Genomic DNA, 27,303 nt, shown 5'->3' on the forward strand with positions numbered 1-27,303 from the left:
GTTTATTATAAGAACTATTTGGGAGTCCGTCGCTATGGCGATGATTGACGCAGAAGCGATATTAGTCGCCCTATCCATCGAGTTGGCTGTGGGATCCAACTGTTGGACGAGGGATCTCTTCGAGATGGGTGTGGGGACTAACACTTGGACACTATAATCAAGTTGCGATCGTCCAATTTAGTTGGATAGTACACCTAATCGCGTTGGCTGCCGTGTCTGTTGCAGTGGATGCTGCATCCAACTTTCACTTATCCAATTAAAACTGGATGCCACATCCAATCCTTTTTTTGAGTGCAGTATATGCCCAAAATTTCCTTTTCTTCTCTCTATTCTCTTTAATGCCTGTTATTCTCTTCCATACTTCCCTGTCGCTTGGAAACATGCAAAAGCAATTCTTCTTTAGAAACCCGGCCAAGACCCAAAAGTCCCCAGCAACTTCCGACCTATCTCGCCTCTGTCAAATCTTTCAAAAATTCCTAAATCCCTAGTCCTTCGCCGTCTTGAATCCTTCTCCACTGACTTTAAATCATTCGGCCTGAACAAGTGGGTTTCAGACGTTGTTATGTTCGCCCTCCATCAGATACTCCGTCTGGTAGAAAAAATTAGCCATAGCTTCAATCGTCGTCAGTCATACAGATCCTGTATTACTCGACGGTGCCCGCGCTTTCGATAGGGTATGGCACAAAGGTCTAATCTTTAAACTACACCAATTAAAATTCTCCATTTCTGATATTCTTTTTATAAAAGAATCTCAGAAATGGAGAAAATACATAAATTGGGCAACTTTTAGAATACTCTTTCAGACGTATATTCCGATTTTCCTTTCTTCCTGATACGTGCGTTGCGACGCAGATACGCATCGGTATTTTTGAGTACAAGCCAGACTAATCAGACCATCTATCTCAGAATACTAACAGGGTGAGAATCGCGTGACTGAGAACTTATGCTTCACCTTATGTTCTGGCACCAGGAGTCTGGGAGGTCGCGAACAATTTAGGATTAGTAAAGAATGCCTCGGTGGGACTTTCGCGGACGGTTAGAGTAAGTCAAACTGGCCCTTTCAAGGCACAGAAGGCATAGGCAATACCCGAAGTTCGAGCCCAGCGGACATCGCAGTTCTGCTGGCCGTGGGGACCTACTTTTTAAAGTGACTGTGCGTCAGTTCGGGCATACAGCAAATAGTACATGGCTTGTGGGCTCGCGAATGGACACAGGAAGCTTCGGACCGAAGAAACTAAGAGAATGTGATACTGCCTAAAAATGCCTATTTTGCCATTATATGCCTTTTTCTGCTGATATCGCGTATTTAAGGGCCTTAAAATTTCACCCAAATAACACCCGAAGCATTAGATTTTAACCTCGTGTGAGGTTGATAGGTCATTTTCATGCTATGGAAATATTCAGACTGGCTCTCGGTATCAGTTAATAGGAGAGCAAACAGATTACATAAATATATTGTTTTTAATGGCGATGTGACTAATTAAGTAAGACTAGTAATAAATTAACCTTTAATATATGACACAGTTTGGATAAAGTGGCATGGTGTGGTATTTGGAAGAGGCGACCGAAAGCTGATGTCATTTTCGCCATGAGGAAAGGGTGTGGAAGGAAGGGTGGAGAGAAACCCGGCGTTGGCGTTAGCCTGCTCTTAACGGAAGGCGCCAAGGGGACCACAGCTTAACGTCCCATCCGACGGACGGACCATGGCCTTGCGCCCAGGAGGGCAAGTCGGTAACTTGGGGCGCCTCGTATGGGAGAGAGAGTTCTCGCCCAAAATTGTCTCCCGACCCAAGTCCGTAACTCGGTAGAGAGAACTGTTTCTCCCGTTCGGATGGGAGAAAACTCGCTCCGATGAGTAGTATGAAAAATTTCTAAGGCGAATCTGATATTGGAGCTTGATTTATCGAAAAATTAACCGTGTGCAATTTTAAAACGTTTTTAATTTTATTTCAAACTCAGCCATGCAAATATTTTCTCTATTGAATGCATAATAACCTCATTATGGCTTACTAAAGTCGGGACTACTTTTTTGACCGCGCGCAGTGATTCCTCGCTTGCCAGCGGTTGCAAGGCTAAATCCAATTGCCGGTAAATGTTGCTTGTCACCATGTAAATTCTTCATTTCGTATCAATTACAACCTCACCAAAGTTGAAAATTAAGAGTATATTTCAAATGTGAATACAGCTTTTGCTCGCTGCTTGCAGATTTGTGCAAACATCTTTTGTGCCAAAATTGTGTTAATGTCTATGTGACAACTCCCTTAAATCTTCTGCTGATAATCACAGTGCCAGTGGTTGTAATGTACAAAGTTTGGAAAGGTTGAAAAATATCGGCTAAGAGTTGTAATTATCAGTGCTCCATCGTGATTGAATTTTAAGCAGTGTTATTACCATACCGATTAATGTCTGACAGCAATGTAAACATTGTCAGTGAAGTGTTCACCTCCGTTGTTCATCGTATAGGTACATTGACATTTCACGATCAAGCTATCAAGATCAAAGCTGTGTGTGAAGTCACTTTTTCTAGTGTATTAACGAATAAAAGTGAGAAAAGTCACCTGTGCCTCTTTCGTGGGCTAATTTCTGGCTTTAAATCAGTGAATTAATAGTTGTTTTTATCATAACGAGCTTAGTGATTGTATGCTGTTCGTGATGAATAAAAGAGTGGAAGTGATTTCCAGTTTTTTTTATTTGCCTATGTCTCACTTTATATTTACGGTGTGTGTGCTAGTACTTAGTTTGTGGATATTCATTTATTATTGAAGTACATTTATAGCTTCTGTATGTGTTGACAGCGGAACCGATTCGCGATCTCATATGTGTGTGCACACGGTTTTGCTGAGCAGTCGTATTCGTGAAACCAATGAAATGGTGAAACTCTGTTACATTGTCATGGAATAAGTTCTTTTAACAATAAGCGCATGTCTTGTGTTTCATTAACTATCTATTGCTTTTCATAGGTAGGACTTGTTTAGAAGTTATTTTTCATTATTTAAAGTGCGTTTCTTGCGCTCTCTGAATTAGCATTAGCTTTCTAAAACCCGCTACTTACACGAAAAGAATTCAGAGCTACAGATAATTGTTATTTCATAGGATTGCGGTGTTTTTGCCTTCTGTTGAGGCTCTCCAGCTAAGCGTTGGTGATGGATTTTCAGGAGGAAGAGAATCGGACCATCGAAGGACGGATAGGACATCCTTCTTCGCTAATGCGGCCGGAAATCTTTCTCCCTCTCCTCAAACGGTTTATTAATATTCCGCAACAATTTCGCACTGGTGTTAATTGCCCCACTTCTCTTAAATGCACCTCTTATACGAGCAATAATATTCTATGGTTTGAAAGAAAACGCGCCATATTGAGAAAATACCACAAAACACTGTCGAGATACGCATTTTCTCCATGGGAGAAAGAGATACGTCGGGCTCTTGAGGGGGACGTAACTGGGGCGTTAACCGTCTGGGGCGCCAAAGGCGCTTGAGGAGGCTTACGGACTTGGGTCGGGAGACTAGTACTCTCCCAGGCGACAAATAGTCTCCTTTCTCCGGCGGGGCGCCCTAGAGACTTGGGGCGGGCGACAACTCTCGCGCAGGCGCTTCACGAATCTCCTTTCTCCCATTTAGGGGAGAGAACAGAGTTACAGACTTGCCCTTCAGGTATACGTTCAGGAAAAGATTCAACAAATTATATTTTCATTCCTACTGCTCTAACAATCTCTGCGTCGGACGAGCGAATTTATGATGATAGTTTCCCTAGGATTCCCTGTAATATCTTGCAATAGAATTGAAGGGGTTTTCAGCCTTTCAACGAGATCAAGGGAAAACTTCTGTTCCCCGTTACCCGACCAATGTAGTCCACGTCATTACGGAAAATACCATCGACGCCGCCAAATTTATTGCAACTACTCACATTACAGGACCTCCACAATTATTTGACTTAGTGATATCTAATGCTGCATTTCGGTTAAACCTCTCAATTTGCATACCTATAAAGCCCATAATTTCATGAATCTCTCTGTCAATCCCGACGTCCCTTCTTCCATCGCTCATTCCATCATTTTCTGTGTTAACAACTTTGATTTAAATTTAGTTACGATCGCTGTCAGTGGCCGCGCGTTCTGATTGCATTAAAGACGGTATCAGCAGTGGGTTAGCGACGGAAAAAAGGACGTGCTGAGTGATGGAAAGAGCGATCCCTGAGGCCATCGCGGTGAATGATTGCGTGAAACGATCATTTTTCCGATATCATTGGGGATACAGCTCGGAAGGGATACCCTCGTGATTCTGGCTCCAACTCGCATGGTAATTGTCCAGCGGTTCATGGTACTATATACGATACATGTATGCCGTTATATGGCACGACGTAAAAAAGCCTAAAAATAAGGTTAATTTCGCAGTTTTTATTTGACGGCTGAATTTTCAATTGACGTCCAGTGGTAATGTTCATAACTTATGTACTCAAGGCTGCCGACTTACAAAAAATATTGGGGGGCCCATTATGGGGTCTTGCCCCTGGAAATTTTATAAACAGTGAGTTTTAAACGGTTTTAAGCATTTTATATAGTCATATGATTATAACAATAGATCCACGAAAACTCGACCCTCGACACTCCGGAGGAAATCGACAAGCTTGACACATTTTTTCCTCCCCCCAAAACGAGGGCTCGGGCCCCCTCAGGCCCCATGGAGTCGGCACCACTGTATGTACAACTAGAGTATGAAGCACGGTAATGGGTAAAGGTTTGTTACCCGGCGGATATACAAAGTTTCCCTACAGTAAGGGCGATAAGAAGATTATCTCGGCGAACTGAGTGTTGTTTTTCAAAATTTTACACGTCTGCGGACGAGGGTAATTTTGTCACGATTTCAAGTGTTCTGGTGAAAAAAATTACAAATCACAGCCTAGCTTTACAGATATTCTACAAAATTTTGAACCTTAATAGAATGATATATAATTAAAATATTATCCATCAAAGTGTATTCAGAGCATCATAATGACTTAAGGAGGAACCATCATTTCAAACATGCCCGAAAACCTCCCCTTATATTGACATATGTTGTTGCTCATTATTTTTTCTATCGAATAGTGAAAAAATATTACTATGTCACCCGCCATTTAAGAAAGATTTATGGATTTGAAAATGACGGATTTCCACCTTGAAATACATTGTCTTTATGGGAGAATGATGACCTTCCCTTGTAAAACATTTTTTATCTCAAATTTGGCCCGAAATATATCGTTGAAAAATTAGCACAGCATAGAATATACATCGATGCTTAATGTATGTATTTTTTTAGAAGGGGTTACCGATATGTTAGCGCCAGTATTTAAGTTTAAAGAACATACTTCCGGTTTTCTGCAGAGCGAGCAGCCATTATGCGGCGGAGGTAGTGGCAACGTTGCAAATATACTGAGGTTAAATATGAAGAGCGATATTGCACCTGTCGACCGCTGCATAATTCCAGTGAATTGGATTTTTCGGAGTCATTTTTCTACGTATTCATTAAACGAATATTCAGTTCATCTCGAAACGTGCTATACACCGAAATATGAAATTTATCAGTGCTGGTTGTTAAAGTAATTCCTATATGCGACTACATTTTATTAAACATGCGAATAATCATGACCGGAATTCAATACATCCCTTGAAATTGTCGGCGTATCGCTTCAAAAGCGAAAATGATAGAATATAATGAGACTTGCGATAGTTTATCTGTTCTTCTGAATACTACTTCAAATTGTTTTACGTTTATATCGAAAAATATGCATCGTTTTCAACTTGTAGAAAATACTTATTTAAATAGAAGCTCTAAGCGTAAAGTAGAAAATCTAGCGCATTATGTATTTAATCATCAGTTTAATTGATATTAAATGTCTAGAATAAGGTGTACAGGTAAATGAATGTACCACGAGACAAGGATATTGCCGTTGGGTACCGACTATGTAGTATTTGGAAATACAACTTCGCGAACGTACTAATTAATCGAATATTCACCCACGTAATTCTTCGAAAGTATAAAATAAAATAGACAAGAGTACTTCCTTTTTCACTGACCAAACAATTTACTTTGATACGTTTTCCAAAGGCCCAATTAGCATAATTTGAAAAAACAACGGTAAATACATTTACCTATTCATGAAGTCATTGCAGGAGGATAAAAATTAGGATGCATTCCTGAACAATCGATGGCAGCTGACATAAGTGAGTCCGTAGAAGTTGCAATGCCAGCCTTCCAAATTTACTGAAACTTCGGTACTAGGAACAAGTATTATTTAATTATCCTGATACTAATGATTCGAATTACATTTGGGTTATAACTGACACATTAGTTTCTAATTTTTACTAATCAACTCCTTATTAATAGTATGGATGAGGCTATTGAATGGAAAATCTACAAAGAAATAAACATTAAAGAGCTTTGTGTCAGTCATTCGACAGGGACTTTAATCTTCAAAATCAAGACATAAACATTGATTATTTAAACAATAAAGGACACTTTATGTTGGGAAATATTGCAAAAATTTCTTAAGAAATTAAAAATGCACGTAAACGATTCGGTATCCTTCAACAGATGCACTCGTTGAAATCGCTTCGATGGAATTGATGGATTCACTTTCGGCCACATTTCGTTTCCTCAAATAATCCAAGCTCTTACCATTATCTTCAGACACAAATTTGCCTTTTAATCGGCATAATGACGCCATCACTTCAGCCCAAAGGTATATTTTATAACTTAAGGCTAAGTAAAAGGGATAATAAAACGAGTAATATTGTCACAATGCAACGTAACTCTACGAGGTAACGTAAACAAACAAAGGTGCTCAACCGGTGTGAAACTCTCAGAGTAAGGATGGGGGAGAGTGCGCTTTGGCTACTGCGCATGTAGTCAAGATCCCGCATACACAGCATATACATCCCACACTTCCCACAAGGGATTCCCGCACTACTTCCCACGATCACGTGGTAACCATGTTGACTACAAGAATCTGCTACTGCGCAGCCTGAAAGCGCCCTCTACCCCAATCCTTACTCTGAGGTGAAACTACGATATGTTGGCTGCGTTGTCAAGTTGGTGGTCAGCAATTATAAATAAACCATTTTTCTAAATTAGGTTGAAATTAACAGAGCAAAAGGTCTCATTAGTTAAGTTCATTTTATTCATCACAAATGATGTAGTTATAAAGCTTTACTGTATTTCCAGAGAAAGTACTTAAATTTTTCCGATACCTATGAGTCAATATTACAGCCATTCTTCATATCACTAGATTATTCCATTTTAAGTAAAATTCATGCATTGTACAGCTATTTTGATTGATTTAGCATTACTTTTAATTTTTATGAATGGCTAATTTAGCGATTTTAACTCGTTGTTATCGAGTTTATCTAACTAATGAAAGCAGTATTTCGAAGCGCAGGTTCCTCCTTAAATCCAGGAGTGCGGAAACCGTGGCCGGATAAGAATGTTTTTCAGGGGGGGGGAAGGGGGGGAATGCCACACCCAGTAGTTAGCGGCATTCCGGGACAATTACAGTAGCCCAGCTATTTAAGGAACGGTTTACCGCCGACCACCATGTATATCATCAGTCTGCGTACGGCTGGATTCAACCGCGTGCTCCTTTAGTATTCCATAGCTCAGAAGTTCAAGAATCTCTGAATTCTTTAAAAATAAGTTTAAAATGTTTAAATTTCATAAAACAATCCAACCTTACACATATTCAATTCAAAACCTTTGAAAATCATGCTTTCATATCTCTTACCCCTTAAATTCACAGCAAGGATTCTTCCCTTTCATTTAAATGAAAAAATCCTAATCTCTTCCTTCCTCTCTATTCCTCCAAATGAAAATACTTAAATGAAAACTGCAAAAGAGCAGAATCTGAGATGACTAGGAATTTCGAAAATTCAGGATATGAGTAGAGATACATCTGGTAAAATTCTTCTCTTGACTATTTTCGCGTAGAGCAGTTTGTGGCTCCTTACCTTTACCTTTTGAAGAGGCAACTCACTCTCGGAGGTAAACTATGAATATTGTCGTTGCGTAGGAGATATAAAAACGTAAATTCAAGTTTTATTCAGTTTTTATTCGAGTCAATATACTCATCAAGTGAATACAATCAGGACTTCCTTCCCATTTCCCCAATTGTTCACTTCCATTCGCAGATTGTTTTCGGAGCATTCATCGACACGGTCCATCTCTGCGTCCGGTTTAGCCACTAGCGTCATGTCATTCATATTCTCGTTTCTTCCTGCACTTATCTCCTCTTCATTGACTTCTTCTCTTCTCAGTCGTGGGGTCTTCACCCTCATAGTCGTAAATCCTCATAGCTTAAATCTTACCTACGACTTGAACAACCACAGCTTGCCTCCCCCCCCCCCTTGAGTTTTGATCCTGGGTACGCCCTTCTCGGGGGGAGATATAAACACGTAAACTCAAGTTTTATTCTGTTTTTATAGGAATCAATATACACTCATTAGGAGTATATAATCAGGACTTCCTTCCCCTCTCCCCAATTTTTCACTTCCATTCGCAGATTCCTGTCGCAGCATTCATCGACACGGTCCATCTCTGCGTCCGGTTTAGCCACTAGCGCCATGTCATTCATATTCTCGTTTCTTCCTGCACTTATCTCCTCTTCATTGACTTCTTCGCCTCCTCTCTCAGTCTTGGGGTCTTCGCCCTCATCGTCGTTTAAGTCCTTCTCCTCCTCTATTTCGGATTGGTCCTTATCTAAACTCCTCTTGTTTCTTTTCTGCCAATAGCAAATGGCCCCGATTGCACCGCCAGCGATGAGCATTGCACCCGTCACTAGGGCAATGGCGGTGGAACCCGACGGCCACTTCATTTTAAAATATTCAAGCTTTCTTCTAGGATGGATAAAAAATGCCTCTGCAAAAAGAAGAATGATTGTCTATACAATAAGAAACATTTTTTTCAATTTAAATAATTTTTTCACCGAAAGTTGAGTATTATGAATAATAAACAAAGGTCGCAATGACAGTTATCTAATTTATATAGGCGAATGTTGGTCATTTGAGAATTTTCAATAAATTTGGACCAAAAATTTCGCATTTATCTCTTTCAATGAGCGTGTTATATCCGATAAAACGTTACAAAAATGATAGTATACATTATGAGAAGGACATACTTACCGTGACAGCTCGTCACATCGTCCAATTTCTCTCCGGTAGCTCTCAGCAATTCTGTCGGTTTACGGACAAGAATATATCTCCTCTTCTAGGATAATAGTATAGCCTTCTTATTTGTCGAACTCTCAAAGCAATCTGTTGATTAACAGTTTGAAGCACCGCTTCAACGTAAACGATTCAGCGTAAGTCGCAGCAGTCAAGAATGTAACTTAGTAACGGAGCCCGGTCATTGTTGTCGTGCAAGCTTTGATTTTAACCGAATTTGACGGATCAGCTCCATATGCTGAGTGGATTTAAATTTTACTTTGCCAAAAAAAGAAATTAATAACTTCTTACATTCAATTTTTCATTGCATGTGCTTTTGTATTTATATTTAAAAAGTTTTTTCCTCAAATGAATTCTCGCGTTATCCACGGGTAGTAAGTATGATAAATGAAAATTTTAGACCGTGAGAATGACAAAATCATCGATTATCCGTGGAAGAATATTAAAATAATTTCAAACATGCAACGTGCAACTGTAATAGCTCTTTCTTAGTTTTTAAAATTATTTGCTTGAAAAAATATTATTTTCCTTAAATTTGCGATTTTTGCTTCTAGGGGGGGCAGCTGCTCCCTCCTGCCTCTCGCTGGGTACGCCCATGCCTCATGACGATATGCAACGACGACCTTCATAGTTTTCCTCCGAGAGTGAGTTTCCTATTCAAAATATGGAGGTAAGGAGTCCCAAACTGCTCTAGGCGAAAATAGTCTAGAGGGGAAAATTACAAGAAGCGGCTCTACCTATATCCTGTATTTTCGGAATTCTAAGTCATCTAAGCTTCTGTTTTGTTGTTTCAGATTAATTATTTTTACTTTAACTAAAGAACTCAATACATAAGAACGCTCATTGTATCAGCAATGTAGTCCAACCACTTCAGCCTTCAGCAATTTCTATTTATGATCACCATCCGTGCATATTCTGAACTAGCGCTTTCTGACTTCCATCTTTTCGTTGGAGTGAGAATATAGTTAGGAGGGAGGTGTTTTCAAACGGACGAGGAGCTTCAGGATAGCGGAAAAATTCATCGAAAGGCAGTTACAGCGGCATTCCACGAGGAAGGTATTGCAAAGTACATCCAGTGTCACGAACAATGCTGAGGCGATGATGCCGAAAGTAACCGGAAGTGTACTTAATATTTAGAAATGAAATGATTTTTAATCCATTACTAGGTTTTCATTCATGACTCATCCGAGGTCGGAAGGAAACAGCTCCTGTAAATGAAAAAGAAAGTACAGAAATTAATTCATACATCTAAAATATTCAGGCACAGAATTTTTATTCCAAGCACGAAAATAAAAACATGGTACACAATACCGAATATAAATTTGAAATATTCAGGCATAAATTATTAGCCACTGTGTTGATTTATTCTGATCCATCTTTACTTGAGGTGCTTGGTTGGCCGGGAGATCTGAAGGTAACAAACCGATCGTCACTAACATCCTCCGAATAATAAACATAATGCAGTCGTATCAGTGGTAAGTTAAAGCTAATATTTTGCAGTTCTGGATATTACCGTTTGTGCCACGAAATGAACATTGAATTGAAATTCGGATAGAGGTTAAGCACGTGGTCCTTTATGGTTGAGTTGCACCTGCAAATCTTGTTGTAATAATCGGTGAAGGATTTATAATGAAAAACATTTGTCACATGTTTTTTTTATGATAAAGAATTCTGCCTTGGCGTTCATGATTGGCATCGGGATACCAAAACAAGTGAAAGTCTAACCACCTAACAAGTCTAACCACCCAAACTGTGCGGGCATATAAGCAGAAAATAGAACATGTTCTAATTTGGTTCCTTAAATAACGTGTTAACTCGTAGGTACATCTACATCCTCAAGTTACCGTGCAAGCCACAATCAGGGTGAGAGGCAATGGGGTGATTCCACGCCAGTCATGCTGGTCACATCCTAGCCTTAATCAGACACGCGCTCGTTTAACGGACATTAAAATTGTAAATTTAACTTACACTCATAAATGCATTGCCTTAACGCAGTAAAATTAACGTAAGACCCCAAAATGAGCTCAGGTACTCAGAACTCTGCAGCTATTCACCGTAAAGCAAACGAATGTTAGTAAACTACAAAGACTACGTATGTATTGAGACGTCACGAGAGGTATTTTGGGCCTTTTTTGCATTGAGGATTGCGCCCTAAGTCCCCCCCCACCCTCACCTTCGCCGACGCTCTCCAAGTACCTCCCCCTAACCACCAGCTCCACCCAACGACGCGCAAATCGAACCTCTCCAGACCTCCGTGATGCACTCCGACTTAAAATCAAAGCCAGCAATTTTGACTCTGCCCTGGACTATTTGTGACAGGCAACTTCCCCTCATATCATAAGCAGTTCCCCGCCCTCCATCACCTTTTGTTGTAGGTGGGCAGTAAGTAAGAAGCAGAGCGTCACTATAGGTTCTGCCCGTTCGTCCTCATTCTGTTATAGTGAAGTTCGTGTCTCAGAGAAGCTCGGTGAGTGCTGAGAGGTGGACGATATCTCGCTGAAGAGTACTGGTAGGTCCTATATTAGTTAATAACATATGATTCCATTCCATTTCTATTTATTAAATCATATTTTTTGATAGATTTTGTGCAAGAAGGCGAAATTCTTTTGCAAGAGGATTTGGCCAAAATTAATGGAGTTTTTGTACCCTGATTTTTAGTATAGACCTATCATGTTTTATAACTATTAAGAAAATCTGGCTCCAGCTTCAAGGTCTAGTTATGAGAGATTTAACCACGTACAAGTTTATGCAAGAGTGCTTCAATTTGGTTAAAGCATTCGCCTATTTTTCGTTCAAGTTTACTTTTTCAGAAAAGTACATGAACTCGTACCAGTTTAATTATCATGACACCAGGCCTTTAAGAATGTCTTAATTTGGTATGCAATGCATGCTTCTCCGCTGTCGCAAATCCTTCTTGTCACATGAATGTAGGAATAGTTTCATCACAACAAATATTTTGTGTCATAGCTTAAGGGCTAATTCTTGTTTTTTTTTCAGAGTTAACGATAGGTGGAGTGAACAATGCAATTAACCACTTGAATGAAAGGACAAGCCTAAAATCAAAATTTCAACAACAACCAAAAAAATCAACGATCCCTTTCAAGCCTTTGACCCTATCTTTGGAGTATTATCATCAGTCATACAGTTAGCAGAATGCATATCTCATGGAAATAACGTGAAGATACCTGCTGTGTTACTAAACGGAAGGAGTAAGTGTTCATCAATCTATTCAGTGAAGTGAAAGTGTCAAGACTTCATTGAATAATTCATTGTCAGTTGTGTGTTGAATGTGAAGTGTAGGTGAATACAAGTGTTTTGGAGAGTCGACGTTGTAAGGCTGAGCTCTGCCACCGATGGACCCAACAGCAAATAAAAGGTAGGGAGTCATCTCCTCTCAATGGTCGATTGAATATGAAGCATATACATTTTTGCAATAAATTATTTCAAATAATCTAGTTTTTGCACTCACACTCTTTGAAGAGAAGGTAATTTAGAATTTACTTTGAATGCTGGTTATGGTGTTTTTTGTGGTAGAGTGAGATAAAATAAAAACGATTTTCAGATTGATTCAATAGGTTTTAAATGCAATTAGTAAACTTCTACTATAGTGTGACGCTAGCACCAATTTTCATAGGATCGACTTAGTTGAATTACGATTCAACGGGATGAGTAATAAACTTCGTAATGTTCTATTACATAAACTTTAATCCTTATAAAGTTCAGCACTCATGCGTCATCCTAACAATTAAAACTCCATCGAAGTGTTGAAAGTTCAAGTTACATGCACACCAATTTCTCAAGGAAGTATGTATTGGGGTGAGAATAGGGTGACATAGAAAAGAACACCTGAATCACCGCATGGGAAAAGTGGGTTTAAGGGGAAATCGTATTTGGTTGGGGAGAGTAGATAAGCTTCATCCCCCACTCCCTCTGCGCCCTCGACACATTAGCATGCAAACCTACGTGAAGCCGTGATCGCAGCGGGCAGGCCCCTATTTGACCGCATCTTTCACCCATTCCATCCCCTATGATGATAGCTGGATAATTTCTTCAGTCTTACATGGTTTTCCTATCTCCCTCATGAATAACATGGCTTCAAAGAACATACTACCACCGCTAGACCGAATTGATCTTCTAAATCTTGATTATATTCGTGGTTATACCTATATTTTGACATATTAATTGCTAAAATCTATAGTTATTCTTTTGCATTTTTCAGGGTATATAACTTCAAAAGATTCTTGGCATACCGTATAAATATCTGACGTAACAAAAAAACAGTAATGCTAACTAAATATTTATGCCCTATTTAATTATTTCATTTGTTTATCGAAGATGGATTTGCTTCTTTGCGTAGTCCACGGAAATTGGAAATTTTGAAACCCTTTAGAAGCTGTCATAAGACCTGAGAAAACTTTCCTGGTGTGTTTCTAACACTCATCGTGATTTTATTCACTTCAAGTATTAAAATATTCTATCATTCGGCAATTGTATTGCCAGCTTCACTAACTCTTAATGGTTTAGAGGCGGACGAATTCTCTTCAATTTCAGTTGATTACGAATTATTGAATTACGGAAATACTGATAAGCAAAACTGACAGCCATAGTCTGAATCATCGGTGAACTATCCATAAACACTCTCATGCAAGAAGGCATTTATAAAAATCCATAAACCCCTTAGGTTAGCAATTGAAAATGTCTGCAGTGGGGTTGAAGAATGTATGAACATGGCGTGAGTTGACAATTGTTGAATTATTACCAGATTACTTTTCTTGCGGTATGGAAGCATTTTAATGTCGGAAAAGGGGGCTTCGTTGACCGCCAACGGACTTTCATTCACTTAACCGTTATAACTTCAGAACCTCTTTAAGGTATACCTCTTAGTGGCGCCACAAATAATCTACCTACAATGGTTATATTTCGGGGAGAATTTAAGTAAAACTTTTGATTATTTAAAACATTTTTAACTCACTCAGCATGACAGTTTTTATACTTTAAATGAACAATAATGCCAACTAAATCAGCGGTAATTAATTTTAGTCGTTACGAACATTAGTTCAAATGATGAAATGAATATGATATGACTTACCTCGAGTAAGATTACGCGATGAAGATAAAGGATTTTGAATGTCTTAACGGAAACAAATCAATTCCATCCGTTGCTCCTTATATTTTCCTTGAAGTAGCAGCTTCCACAGGTAAATTATATATTCTTTTGGTTACAGAGGCTTCAGTGTTGTTCGCGATGAACCATTTATCAATCCAATTTTTGATGACAGCATCCGGTTATTCCACTAGGACATGGCTTCAGTTGAACATGGATATCTGGGAACGAATCTGCGAAGGACCAGAAAAAATAAATACCACTATGTTATTTTTATATATCATTGAAGAGTTATTCATTTCAATGGCGTTCAAATGGAAGACTAATGGCTAAATTATTCAGGGTAAAAGACAGTATTTTGGGGCCAAGAAAGTTGTGCCAGCTACTGACTAACGCTATTATAAATGAACAAATTCAATAAGTCTTCGAAAGCTTATGCAATATCAGTGGCATTGTGGATGAAGATGATCACATAGTTGTCTGAAATTAATAGCACACATTATGTCGAAGATAGGAGTTCTTTGTTGAAAGTTCTGTTTTTTCACTGACTAGGTTCTAATGTTTATTATTGACCAATGAACAAGATAAATATTTAAGCCAGACATTTTAAAGCTTAACCGCGATTGTACTTGGGGAAGCAATTATGAGAATATCAAATAAGAAATACGCAGCTGACAGAAAGATGTGAAAACTATAGAATATTCTTGTTTCGTAGTATCTTTACGGCCGAAATAATATGCAGATGCCATGAACAATTAGCCGGTAGTGATTTTTGTAACAGGGGGACAAAATGAAAAAAGATTATAGATCGGTTCAATAGGTATTGAATGCAATGAATACACTTCTACTATCGCACAACACCACCACCAATTTTCGTTGAATTGAATGGAATTTTGGATGTTCAATCCGACTTTCATTCAGTTTTAAGGTCTTCATATTACAATCGTTATAACATAAGGTTTGTTTTTATCGTTTATGAACTCCGCAATACCTATTCACTGCCTATCTCTGCTTCTCACTCTCGTATGCAATAATTTCACTCGATGAGCTACATTATTGACATGTTTATGCGCAAGTATAAAAGCGATCACACCAAAATTACAATTACCACCTCTGTTCAAATTACCATAAAATTGATATGTTCTCACTTACCTCAGTCAATACTGCTACATTTCTCCTTTGTCTTTCTGTTGATAGCTTAAGTAGTAATCTCTCGTTTCCCGTGAATGAGATGGTGATTTCAACGAACGAAGAAACGACTGAAAGAGTCCAGAAAATTAATTTAAAGAAGTTAAACTTGCAGGAAGGTGATTCTGCCGAAAAGGCGGATGGTGAGGGACTGGGGGTGTGTTGTATTTTCTTCGTGAGGGGGGGAGGGGAGGAGCTCTTTTGGAAGCGACAGTTGAATGCAGATAGTTGAGAAATTTCTCGTCCATATCTATCGTTTTTTGTTAGGCGATTACGTGTTCTGCACTGACCTTCGTTGATTGGAAAATTCTAGAATATTGATCCACGTGTATTGTGTCCGTTGGCCGTTAGAAAAAATCCCGCGCTATTTTAGTATAACAGCGCCACCATATGAACAAATATTTTTTCGCGCTATAAAATTTCTTTATAATATATATAATATCGCCGCATTTATTGATATATTTTATTGGATAAAATTGCAAATAGCTTAAAACGTACGATCTTCATTGGTTTCTATGGTTTTCGTTGTCATAAAAAGAAAACGATTCGAAATTACCGTGACGTCACAGGTGTTCGTCATGTGGCTGGCGGAGTGTCTGAGGTCCCCCTCCCTCTGTGCAAGGACTTCACTTCGCGGCTAGATCTCTTGGGGTAAAGAGGTGAGTACCTGAACAATTCCTTTGACCAAACATTTTTCGTATAATTTTCAATGTGCTGTCAATTCTCTGAAACGGATAACTATTCGCAAATATATTCAACTACATTAAGTTATCGTGATCGGAGTGACTATTATTTTGAATGAAAAATTTTTTTTCGATCATCGTCTTCGCGTTCCAACCTTTAATGCCATGTGAGGAATGTGCCGCTTCAGTTAAAGTTAGCTTCAGGGTTTTTAAAGAACTCCGGTGCTAGGGAAGTATCCTCTCCATTTGAAATCGTCCTGTTTTCACTCTCAACGCTGTGATTTTTGAATTGAAGTAATGCATTTTGTATTTTATATACATTCAAGTATCGGTGACGGACGAAATGTCAAAGCGATTTTATGTGACGAGTACTTGATTATTCAACGTGTTTAATGCCTCTTGACCAAGTACGTATGTATTCGTTTCTGAGTGTAAAAAGTGTAACTTTTGATAAATGCATTCCGTAATGGAGTGTCGACATTTGGAATGAGTTAGTATGCTGTGAGTTGTTAAGTCTTTGAATTTATTGCGTTATAGGACATAAAATGTAACGGTTTGATTGCAGGAATTATGATCCTTGTCGCAATCCAGTAGCTTAGAATCTTTTTTACGAAGGCTTACCGGAAGCTTACGGTCAGTATTCCGGTAGCATAAATTCTTTTGTGCGGAGGTCAAACTGATCGCTGTGATTGTAAGATTGAGGCATTGAAAGTATGAGTGGAACAGTGTAATTCATGCCAGCCACACTGCTTCGGCATTTGTAATGAGATCATCTGAAATTTCAAAATTTAACTCCTATCTGTGAGCATTTGTCGTCAACCCTGATTCGCACTTTAAAAATTCTCTCATATTGCCAACTGGATGTTGAATTTTTCCACTTATGGATAGTTTCTAAAAGGCATTTTAAAATGTCCTCGATATTTAAGTCTAGGAAATTGTACTCAAATACTTCCGTTGTGATATTTAACTGTCACTCCGAAACCGCTGTCATAATTGGTCATTTAATTTTGATTAGTAAGAAATATAAGATAATATTGGCGATACTAAGTGGATTTACAGCACTTAATTTGTAATTTTATTTTTCTCTAGTCATTGCAACCTTATGATCGTTCGAATGACAAATTGTTGTGGCCTTAGCTTAATTATCATTCTTAACCTATGCTCCGTGTTAACTTTTACTGCGTGAATGTTGCCAGCCTTTAATGAGAACTTTTTCTTTTCAGGGGCGCGGGTAATATTGGGGTAGCGAACCAATTCCGTGAAACGGGTGGGGTTTAATGGGGAATAGCGATGAGGTTACAACGAAGAGGACGAAGATTAGAGAAATAAGGTGAGTCAATATCATTCACTAAGTGAATATTATTTGATAGATCATTAGATATTCCCATGCATAGGTCTTTTGTTTCTCTTTTTGACTCTTAGTAGCTACATGTGACCCTAATCCTGTGCAGCTCCCATCTCAAACTTATTGTGTGATAATTTCTTTGTGTAGACGATATTTCATCATGTCCTAAATTCCATAGTGTTTTATGCTACGCACAACCAGCTGATTAAGTAGTCTGATCTTCCGTGACAATGATTCCTACGGAGGCAACAAGGATTAATTTAAAATGATAGTGAAGTTAACGTAGCTCACGTCAATTTTGAGTGATTTAATATTTATATTTAATGATGCCACGTGTATAGGGATACGATCTTTCAAATTCCTTTCACACCTACATTTCTGGTTCCTTAAATGCGATATCCGATGCATTTCTACTCCGTTGTTATCATCCACTTGTCCCTCGAGGATTGACTTCATCAGGCCATCATGATAAATGCATCAAGGCATACCCGATCAAAATGGTCTGTTTTCTACTTAAAATTTTCACGGGGCTTCTGTTCTTTCCCAATCTTACGAGGAATTCCGCATTCCACACTCGGTCGATTCATTTTGTTTTCACATAGTTCCCCTTATCACCAACACTTCATCACATAGTTCACCTAGTTTCTCCACTGCTGTCAATGTCCATGATTCATTGCCATAAATTGTGAGGTCTGATGAATTGTCTCCTCACTTTATTCCCAAAATTCCTACTCTTACTAGTAACTAGATCCTTTATTCCTCTGAAAATCTCTCTTTACCTGGGCTATTCTAATCGTTATTTTTTTTGCTTTTTCACTCGCTGGTACTTCTGCTTTCTAAATAGTATAGCTGGTCTATTTGATTGTATAGCTGGTCTGGATATAGATACTATTTGATGGTGGTATGTCAATTATCAGTCGGCATAGGTCATTCTTCTACTCATTTTAACAATAATGTTTTTAAATGCTTTAAAGTCTCTGCTAATCTTTAATCGTGGATATTCATGCAATCAAGACTCCTAATGCATTTTCTTCGATTTCATAAATGCTTTTCTAGTTGTTAACTTCGAGAATTACCGGAGAAATAGCACAGCCTAGTTTAACCCAGTTCCTAATTCTTGATTCTTCATTGCTTGGTCATAATTTTATCACTCGTATTAGTTTTTTTTTGTTATTTGTTTATGATAAACCTGTCAATGTTGAGCACCTAAAGTTCTTTTAAGATTCTAAGTATTAAATTCTTAATCTACCACGCCACTGCTTCGTGAAATTCTGGTCTTAGAATTTGGGCTGCCATCTTCATTCAACTCGAAATCCTTTTCGAATGATTTCGTAGTAGTATGTCTCCTTTCCTTGCATAACTCTTCTTTACATACAATCCATATCTTCACTTAGTATTAATTTCAGCCATTAGTTCTCCGTTGTTTGGCCTTTTCGGCATTATATATTGCGATCTTTATTTGAAATGGTTCATCTAGGCAGCTTCGACTTTTCCACGCACTTGATGTTTTCGCTTGCCTTCGAATGTATTCGTCGTTCGTTTCTCTGGCCTACCCGGCTTTACGATAAATCTCGTTACTCAGTCTCATTTAGCATTTCTCAGTTTGCGCATTCTTATACTTAGGTGGAATCCAATTTTCTTTGGCAATTTTCCTTTTCCAAGAACTTCTTAATAGCCTTCCTTTAGTCATCCGCTTAAGTTTTTCTAACTATCTTCCTCTGACCTCTAGGTCACATCCGATGCTGTTTTGTTCTCCTATGCTTCCAGAAGTTTAAATTGATACAGTATTTTTAGTGAAATATATGACTTTAGCGTGACTATTTGTTTTTCCTTGACGATTTTTCTTCTCCCAGGAACTTCTTTATCTGCTTCCTTTAGTCCACCGCTACAGTTGTTCTCACAGGTTGTTCCAACTCTCTTCTTCTGACCTCTAGGTCACATCCGATTCTCTGATGCTCTCCTCTGCTTCCTGAAGTTAAGCTTGATACAGAGTATTATTTAAAATTTCTACTGGCCAAATGCTTTTCACCGCTTTCTTGAGTTTATTAAAATTATTTTAGGCAGACATTACTTCGCTATTAAGTTATATATTAAGTTATAGCCACTGTCGGTATAGTTAGGTCCTTGGGTAGCTTTCTCGTCCTTCTTTGGTTCCTGAATATTTTTAGTAAGAATTTAGTCTTTTTTTAAATATTCTCGTGTCTTCTGGCATTTTCCTTACGTATTTTTCTCGCCTTTGATTTTTTTTACTTTGTATTCACAACGGTTACCTTGTGTTCTATGCCAGTCTTCTTTTCGGATACATCATCCCTGTTTCCCGGATATTCGCTCGTCTTGACCTTCGTCGGTGATAACATTGCTGTCACCGAGAATTATTCGATTTTCTTCACCTCTTACCTGCTTGATTTATTCTGTGGTATCTCGATAGACTTACTCCACCTCCGCATCTTCCAGCAACTTGTTGTAGGCTTGAAAACCTTCAAAACTGCAGTAGTTCTGACTTTTGGGTTTAACGTCACCATTAGCTACCTTTTATTAAACTGTAGGTAGCTTTTCGGCGCTCTTTCTGAGCACTATCCACACTTCATCATTACCGTTTAGCAATCTTGCTTGTATCATTTAGTAGCTTCCACTGCGTAAGTCTCTCACATCAGTCCATATTATTTCATTTATTCGTAATACGTCGCGGATCATTGTTTGAATTTCCACCGTCAGGTTTTCTGGCCTCTAATCTATAAGAAAATTTATCGAATTTGATCGACATAAACCCTCGTATAGTCTCCGACCTGAAATTCTAATAGAGGTCCATTATTGTTTAACTTGATAACACATATTTTACTATTTTAGTGAAGATAATACCATCATGTTTTTATTGAGTGGAGTAGCTGCGATTTATCGGGATAATCGTGGTGGTTTCCCCTATCCTTCTATGTTGCATTAATACAATCGTTAAAAGGATATCACGGCGCCTGAAAGGAAAACTGTTGTTTTACTGATCAATTCAGCCTGCATATTCACACGATTGAAGAAGAATGATTTCATATGTATATCATTGGAACGCAGCAAATCAATCATAAGCTGCGACAAACACCAAAAGTTAGCCGTGTGCCTCTTTTCAAAAATATTTTTTTAATTTTCCTTCAGTTTTTCCCTTGGTTTCTTGATCTCCATAAGTGTGTTAAACCAATTACATCTAAAGATAAAACAGACTTGTAACTACGTGAAGGGAGAAGTTATGAAACTGGACATATGCTGTGGCCTTTTTGGCATCTTTCAATATCAATTTTCGCTATCGTATTCTTTAAAAACACAAAACAAAGTTCATCCTTAACTTCAGATAAAGATCCCTTTATTCTATATGAATGGTAACACTAGGAGTTACTCCTAATTGAGAGGCAAATCTCCTGGTTCATTTCAGGAATTGCAAGGCTATTGTGTCGGGCTAAAGATCTTTCGTTGAGAGCGCCTTCACTGAGAGCAACTGACATTAACCTCCTCCTGTAATTTTTCTGTATTCATTTACGGTAGAAGTTAATACATGCCGAGGATTATAATACTGATTCTCTGGTTCCGTAATGATTAATGGAGAGCGTTAAGCGAAATACGGCGATAAACTCTTCCGTTTATCCTTTATCGTTTCTGAACATCCTCGTTTTTCCTACGGATTATTTGCATTATATAGATCCTCTGCGACGACCTTCGTAAGGTATTAGTCCATTATCCTAAAAGATCGAACGAAGAGTGAGGAATCCGTCAAATAGTATCACCTTTTGCCAATAATCATCCACTGTTGGCTTCTATTTATCTTAGTTGCCATAAAAATGTTTCGCGTGGCTTATTTGAACGTGAAAGTTAATCTTCTCATGAATATGCTTTTAGAGTTTCTATTCAGATGTTATTAGTTGACCTTCTAATTGATATTAGTGAATCTTAAATATCTATAGTTAGCGAATTCGCTCATTGATATATTTCGTTGGTATTATAAGGTCTTTGGCTGAAATTCGTCCTTTGTTTGCTTCTGTTCACTTAGGTTGTCATTATATGCCTAAAACTCATCGTGATATAGCATCTTATTAGGAGGTACTCCACTATCAATTGTACTATCATTTTCAATGTTGTGCAGACACCCACGAGACCCACTTAACTGATGGTCGGTGAAAAGTTGGAAGGTTGGCAAATAAAGAAACATGCATATATCGCCTTCACAACACCAAGAGCCGACGACGAGCCCCATTGGAATTAAGATAAGCGGATGCAATACACTGACGGGACTCACACGTTGGGCTTTCGGAGTGTTTTCTTTCAGGCTCCGTGCCGAGGTTTGACGCAGCTCCTCACTAAAATCTCCTGTCAGCTAATTATTTCACGCCCACATATTTCTTCTATTTCACACCCTTATTTACAATGCTATAGGTATTTTAATCGAGGTGTTACTTTTCTGTTCTTGTCATGTACTTGTACCTTGACGATTTTCTTTATTTGGCCGTTATGCCTCAAGATATGGCCGATATAATTGTTCGGTCACATCACGAATATTGCAAAAGAGCATCCTCAAGTCGGATTGTCGGAAAAATCAATCTTATCAAACTTTCAAACTTCAAATCAAACTTTCGTATCAAACTTTGTAACTAAGATAAGTGCCGTAGATGATGAATTGGTGGAGTTACAGTATAATGCGTTGAATGTTGAGTGAATAATTTGTTTGGAAGATTGTTGGATCTTCTTTTGACAGCATTTTAAATTGTTTATCCTCTACCCTCGCAATCACTCTTCATTATGCCTATTATTTTGGAAAGCATGTTATTTATATTTTACATTCCAGTGGTGAACGCCTAATGTTCATGAGAAAACTCTCGTGATGCAAAAAATGCATTCACTCGGGGGGAAATAAGGTATATTTAGGGGTGCTAACAGAAGTTTATATACTTGATGATGAGATCTATCAAATTCGTGACTCTTTAATGCTATTCATTGCAATTGCGAGCATTTCACTTCAAGTTAATGGAAAAAAGTGGATCGCATCGCACTCATCATCACTCCGCGGACATCCGCTGCGACAAATTTTCTGCTGAGGACTTCGGCATTTCTTACTCATGGTCAGTCGATCCGTTTTATCCTCAGCATTTAAAAAACCAACGTATTAATATACGAGGTTAATCATTCATAATTAGCACCACTTTTTGAAAGTGTCTATCATTAGTCTCTTCACTCTTGTCAATGTCCATGGCCCTCTTCTGCAGGGAATCGGAGCGTATAAATTTTCCCAATTTTACTTCGTAATAAAATGCTATTTTGTTTTCATTTCCGAGGATAATGGGCTGCGACCTTCCAAGTGTGAGATTTAATGATGCAAAGATGCGGTTCCCAACAGTTTTTTCCTCCCTTACACCTCTATATGTCAATAACTAATATTGTAACCACAAAAATGTAACGGGCCCATTTTATGACATAATTTCACTTAGAGTAGGTGAAGCTTTCAGTTAGAAATAATTCTACTTTTGATTTCAATACCCCCTATAATATGTATACATATTTCCTGGTGAAGAAGTATATAACTCTTGCGTCCGCCATTACCGATTATCTTCGGCGTACCCCAATGGGTACGCGTACCGCTGTGGGGAACCGCTGTTGTAAAGCATTCGATTTCACAAGAATCCGCGGCCAAGTGGCGTAGAATCCTTTTTTTTTTTAAGGACATCGGGCCGAGGATTTACAAAAAGATTGCTGAGGATAAAATTAAAGTTGCGTTTTACAATAAATCCAACCTCAGGAACATTCTTCCCCTCACAAAAGATCCCATCCCAAGAGAAGAAAGGAGTGGGGTGTATAGACTAACATGTGAATGCAACGCGGTGTATGTTGGGCAAACGTGGCGACAATTTCAAGAGCGGGTGAAAGAACTCCAAGCCTACCTGAGAAATAAAAAGACTACTTCACAATTTGCTATACATTTGTTAGATAACAATCAGAAAAGTGATTTTGTTTTTGAAGTGCTTCATTACGAACCTGAAATCCCCAGATTAGACGCTTTGGAACAGATGGAAATTTTGCAGCACGTACGTTCCAATGACAACATTGTAAACGAATTTTTGTATGACTCCCACTCCTAAACTCCTGGGCTTATGACATATCGAACTCTTCGGCCTCTCTCTCACCTGAACCATCCCCCTCCACCTGCCATGCCCTCCCTAAGGGATCCTCCTCCCCCTAACTTCTTTCATACCATATGACCAAGTTTTTTCCCCCTCCCTCTTCTCTGTTGACCAATCCGTTCTACCTAATAACCTTCCTCCCTACCCCTCCTAGCCTGGTATAAAATGATGTGATGGATCTCTGTAGAGTTCACCTGATGATGACGTCTGACGTTGAAACCATGGTCGTGAATAAATATTAATGTGAAAGCACAAAGTTCTTCTTTTTAATTTAATTCATTCGATTTACTTTCAAGTCTTCTTTCAATTTATTATGCAAATTTTTTTTCTGGATTCATTTGCAGCGTGAATGGAAACGTAGTTGTTGACGCTTAGGTACTAAAACGAGTTGTTAGCTACTTCATTATTGAAGAAAACTAAAACAATGCCTTCCTACTTCGCTGTATCGCCTGCTCATTCCGATTCTCCTTATTTCCGCTAAACGCAGGAAATACAATCTTAGTATTGGTGATGTTTTCCTCACTCGGCCGTGGAGTCATTTCAGCACTAAAACGGGCTCTATTTTTCCATTCATTCTTGTTATTCACGTCTTTGCACGGTAAATTTTGCACTCCACATTGGTTTTGTGAATCACGCTGTGCAAGTTCTTGTCTCTTGGAAAACTGGCTTCGTTGCCCATTTGATTTATTTATTCCGGATTCGATGTCCTGCATTCGCCCCTGGTGATGAGTGATCAAATTCCGTCTCCGACTCCCTGAACGCTAAATCCTAAACAAGGGATACCGGTGTTCCTCTATGTCGCTCGCAATAACGTGGGAACGTACAGCCTTCGACATATCGTAGACATGAATCTGTTGGAGGAGAGAGACATCCGTGAATCTTGATACAGTCCTTCCACAAACATGTGCCCCATGTTTTTATCCCGTCACGGTTTAGATTTTATTCGGCATAATGATCGTTTCTGGTCAGCATTTCTGAGATTGTATTTACGCAGATCTCCCCTGAGTTCTCCTAACAGCTGATCTTTCCACACAAACGTATTTCTTCTCTTTCACATCCCTCTTTATTAGTTCCATATACTTTATTCGAGGTCTTTCTTTTCCGTTCTTGCCATGTACTTGTGACTCAACGATTGTCTCAATGTGTCAAGATGTGGCCTAAAAGGTATTACGTCTTCTTGTCAATGTTTTCAGGGGTCTTCTCCACTCCTCTTCTATAAGGAGAGCCATCATAATCACTGATCAACGATTCTAAGTCTGGTTTGACGCAGTTCTCTGCCCAATGCTCCTATCAGCTAATCTTTTCACACCTACGTATTTCTTCTCATTCACATCCTTCTTTATTTGTTCTATATATTTAGTTCGAGGTCTTCCTTTTCCGTTCTTGCCTTCTTATTGTCTTCTTCAGGCCATCATGTCTCAGGATGTGGCCTATGACGTTGTTTAGTCTTCTTGTGAAGGTTTTCATGAGGCTTCTTTTCTCTCGTACCCTTCTTAGGACTTCCTCATTACTAACTCGGTCGATCCATTTGATCTTTATCCTTTTTCTGCAGCACCACATTTCGAGGGCCTCTATCCTTGCTTTCTCCGCCGCGGTCATTGTCCATGCCTCACTTCCGTATAGGAGCACACTCCAAATGTAGGTTCTTATAAATTGTTTCCTTCCGTATACGTTTAAATTTCCCACCGTAAGTAGTTCTTTCGATGGAATTTTCCTTCGCCTGGTCTATTTTGCTGATAGTAGTAATTTCTTTCTTGACTCTTCCATCGCTAGTTACTCTACTTCCGAAATAACATAGATTATATATTGACAGTCTTGCATAATTTTATTATTATCATTTAACGTCACAATTATACGTAAATTCGTCTGATTTAGGAAATGTATAGTCAAACGGGTCCCACAAAATGAGCTAAATGAATAATATTCTGAATTGAAGTTGTCAAACCAACGTTCACCTCTATTTTGGAGTAACTTTTCTTTATGGTTATTGCATTTTCTTCACACATTCTCTCTTTCGCATCAACTATTTTTATCGCCTGTTTTTCCAAAAGGTGATTTCATTTTGCTGCCAAAAATACAAAAATATCATTGGCCAAGGGTAAGGTTGAGAAAATGATGATCCCGCATTAGAAATCCTTAGGTCCCCAAGTTTATATTGAAATAAAAGGCCTTATAAACATTTAGAATGGTTCATTGATATTATTAGATCTCAAAAAGAAAACTAAATTATCGATATTGATTTTGCAAGATTGAAATTAAAGGGAAAGTTCGATGTTTATTAATATGAACTGTATATATCGCTTTTATAAAGCTGGAAACGTGTAATGTTATGCGTCTGATTTTAACTTTACATATGTAACGTATGACTTAAAAGCCAAAGGCGTTGTTAATATAATTGACATAGGATGAATTAATACATGAAATTAGAAAACATCCTTTCGTGCTTAACCTTGAAGTGCGACTTATTATTTTCCTATCAGCGGATTGAAATTTTCCAACAATTAATTCCCATTAGATCAACAACTATTGAATATGGAGTTATTTTTTATGGCTAATTTTGTATGTGTGATTGACTACTCATTATTAAACATTTTCTGGATCGGTATGAGTGACATGCAATTGAGTTAGCTGTAGTTGGTCAGAAAAGAGATCAATGCATGGAAATATTAAATGTTTGTAGTGCTTTTATAAAGTTCGTATTTTCCTATGAATTTTCTTATGTTTAATTCCCACTTTGCTCATGTTATTAATTCCATAATTCTTACATTTACTTAATGAACTCACTTGGAATCTCTTTTCTCTTCTTTGCAGAATCAAAGAGTTGAAAAAAATGCTTTTGCATTGGCAAGGAAAAGTGGAATCACCAAATGGAGAAAATCAATTCATCGTCGGTGAAGAAAATAAGAGAAGAAATAAGGCTTCAAAGCCGAAAGGGAGTTGGATGAAGTGACAGGCGTTTCATCGCTAGGAATTTTCGGCTGATGAGGGATATTTTTGTGCGATTCTCTGGGTTTACGTCGATGCGCCTTTTACTATTGCATTCGCGTTTACACACAAACGACACATGGTACGAATCAAGATATGAAGAAACAGAAAGCAAAGCGTCGAAATTGACCACGAGTGTAAAGAAAAAAATACATGGGTAAATGGTTTCAACTAACGAGGGGTTATGATGAATGGTACCAAAAGTCAAGTGAATAAAAACATTCACAAATATCATTGGCCAAGAACAAGGTAATGAAAATGAAAAAAGCGCTAAATAAATCCCAAAGTCCCCAAATGAATACTGAAATAAAAGGCCTTATAAACCTTTAGAATGGTTTATTTAGATTATGAGATCTCAAAGAGAAAACTTAGGTAGGGGTGTGTGTGTGAGTGTGTGTGTGTTAAGGTATTTTTTGTTTTGGGGAGGGCAGTGTTGTGTTTATTTTTGTATGTGATACTAATCCTACCTCTCCACAGATTTGATTCATCGCTGGATTTGAAGAAAAGAAGACAACGGTTGAAGTGCGTGTGTGCGTGTGCGCGTGCGAATGCGTGTGTTAGCTTTGATTTGGGCCATTCGGGCCGAATGATTTGCGTAACGTAAGGATAGGCGATCGACATGCGTGCGTTAATTTTAGCCTTTTGAACCAAGGTTTTT

The 27,303-nt window shown here is 38.4% G+C and overlaps 2 long non-coding RNA genes across 2 annotated transcripts; one reads left to right on the top strand and one right to left on the bottom strand.

Annotated features, from left to right (window-relative positions):
* Positions 1-8,062: 8,062 nt before the first annotated feature.
* LOC124156935 lies at positions 8,063-15,646 on the bottom strand. Its single transcript, XR_006864447.1, has 4 exons — positions 15,445-15,646; positions 14,278-14,525; positions 9,147-10,396; positions 8,063-8,883 (listed from the first exon to the last, which is right to left on the bottom strand). It is a non-coding gene; the product is annotated as an uncharacterized LOC124156935 (long non-coding RNA).
* On the top strand, positions 11,634-26,777 carry LOC124156936. The gene is made up of 4 exons (XR_006864448.1): positions 11,634-11,697; positions 12,186-12,564; positions 17,387-17,493; positions 26,472-26,777. It is a non-coding gene; the product is annotated as an uncharacterized LOC124156936 (long non-coding RNA).
* The last annotated feature ends 526 nt before the right edge of the window (positions 26,778-27,303 follow it).

The sequence above is a fragment of the Ischnura elegans genome, chromosome 4, assembly GCF_921293095.1.
Source record: "Ischnura elegans chromosome 4, ioIscEleg1.1, whole genome shotgun sequence".
Taxonomy (NCBI): Eukaryota; Metazoa; Arthropoda; class Insecta; order Odonata; family Coenagrionidae; genus Ischnura; species Ischnura elegans.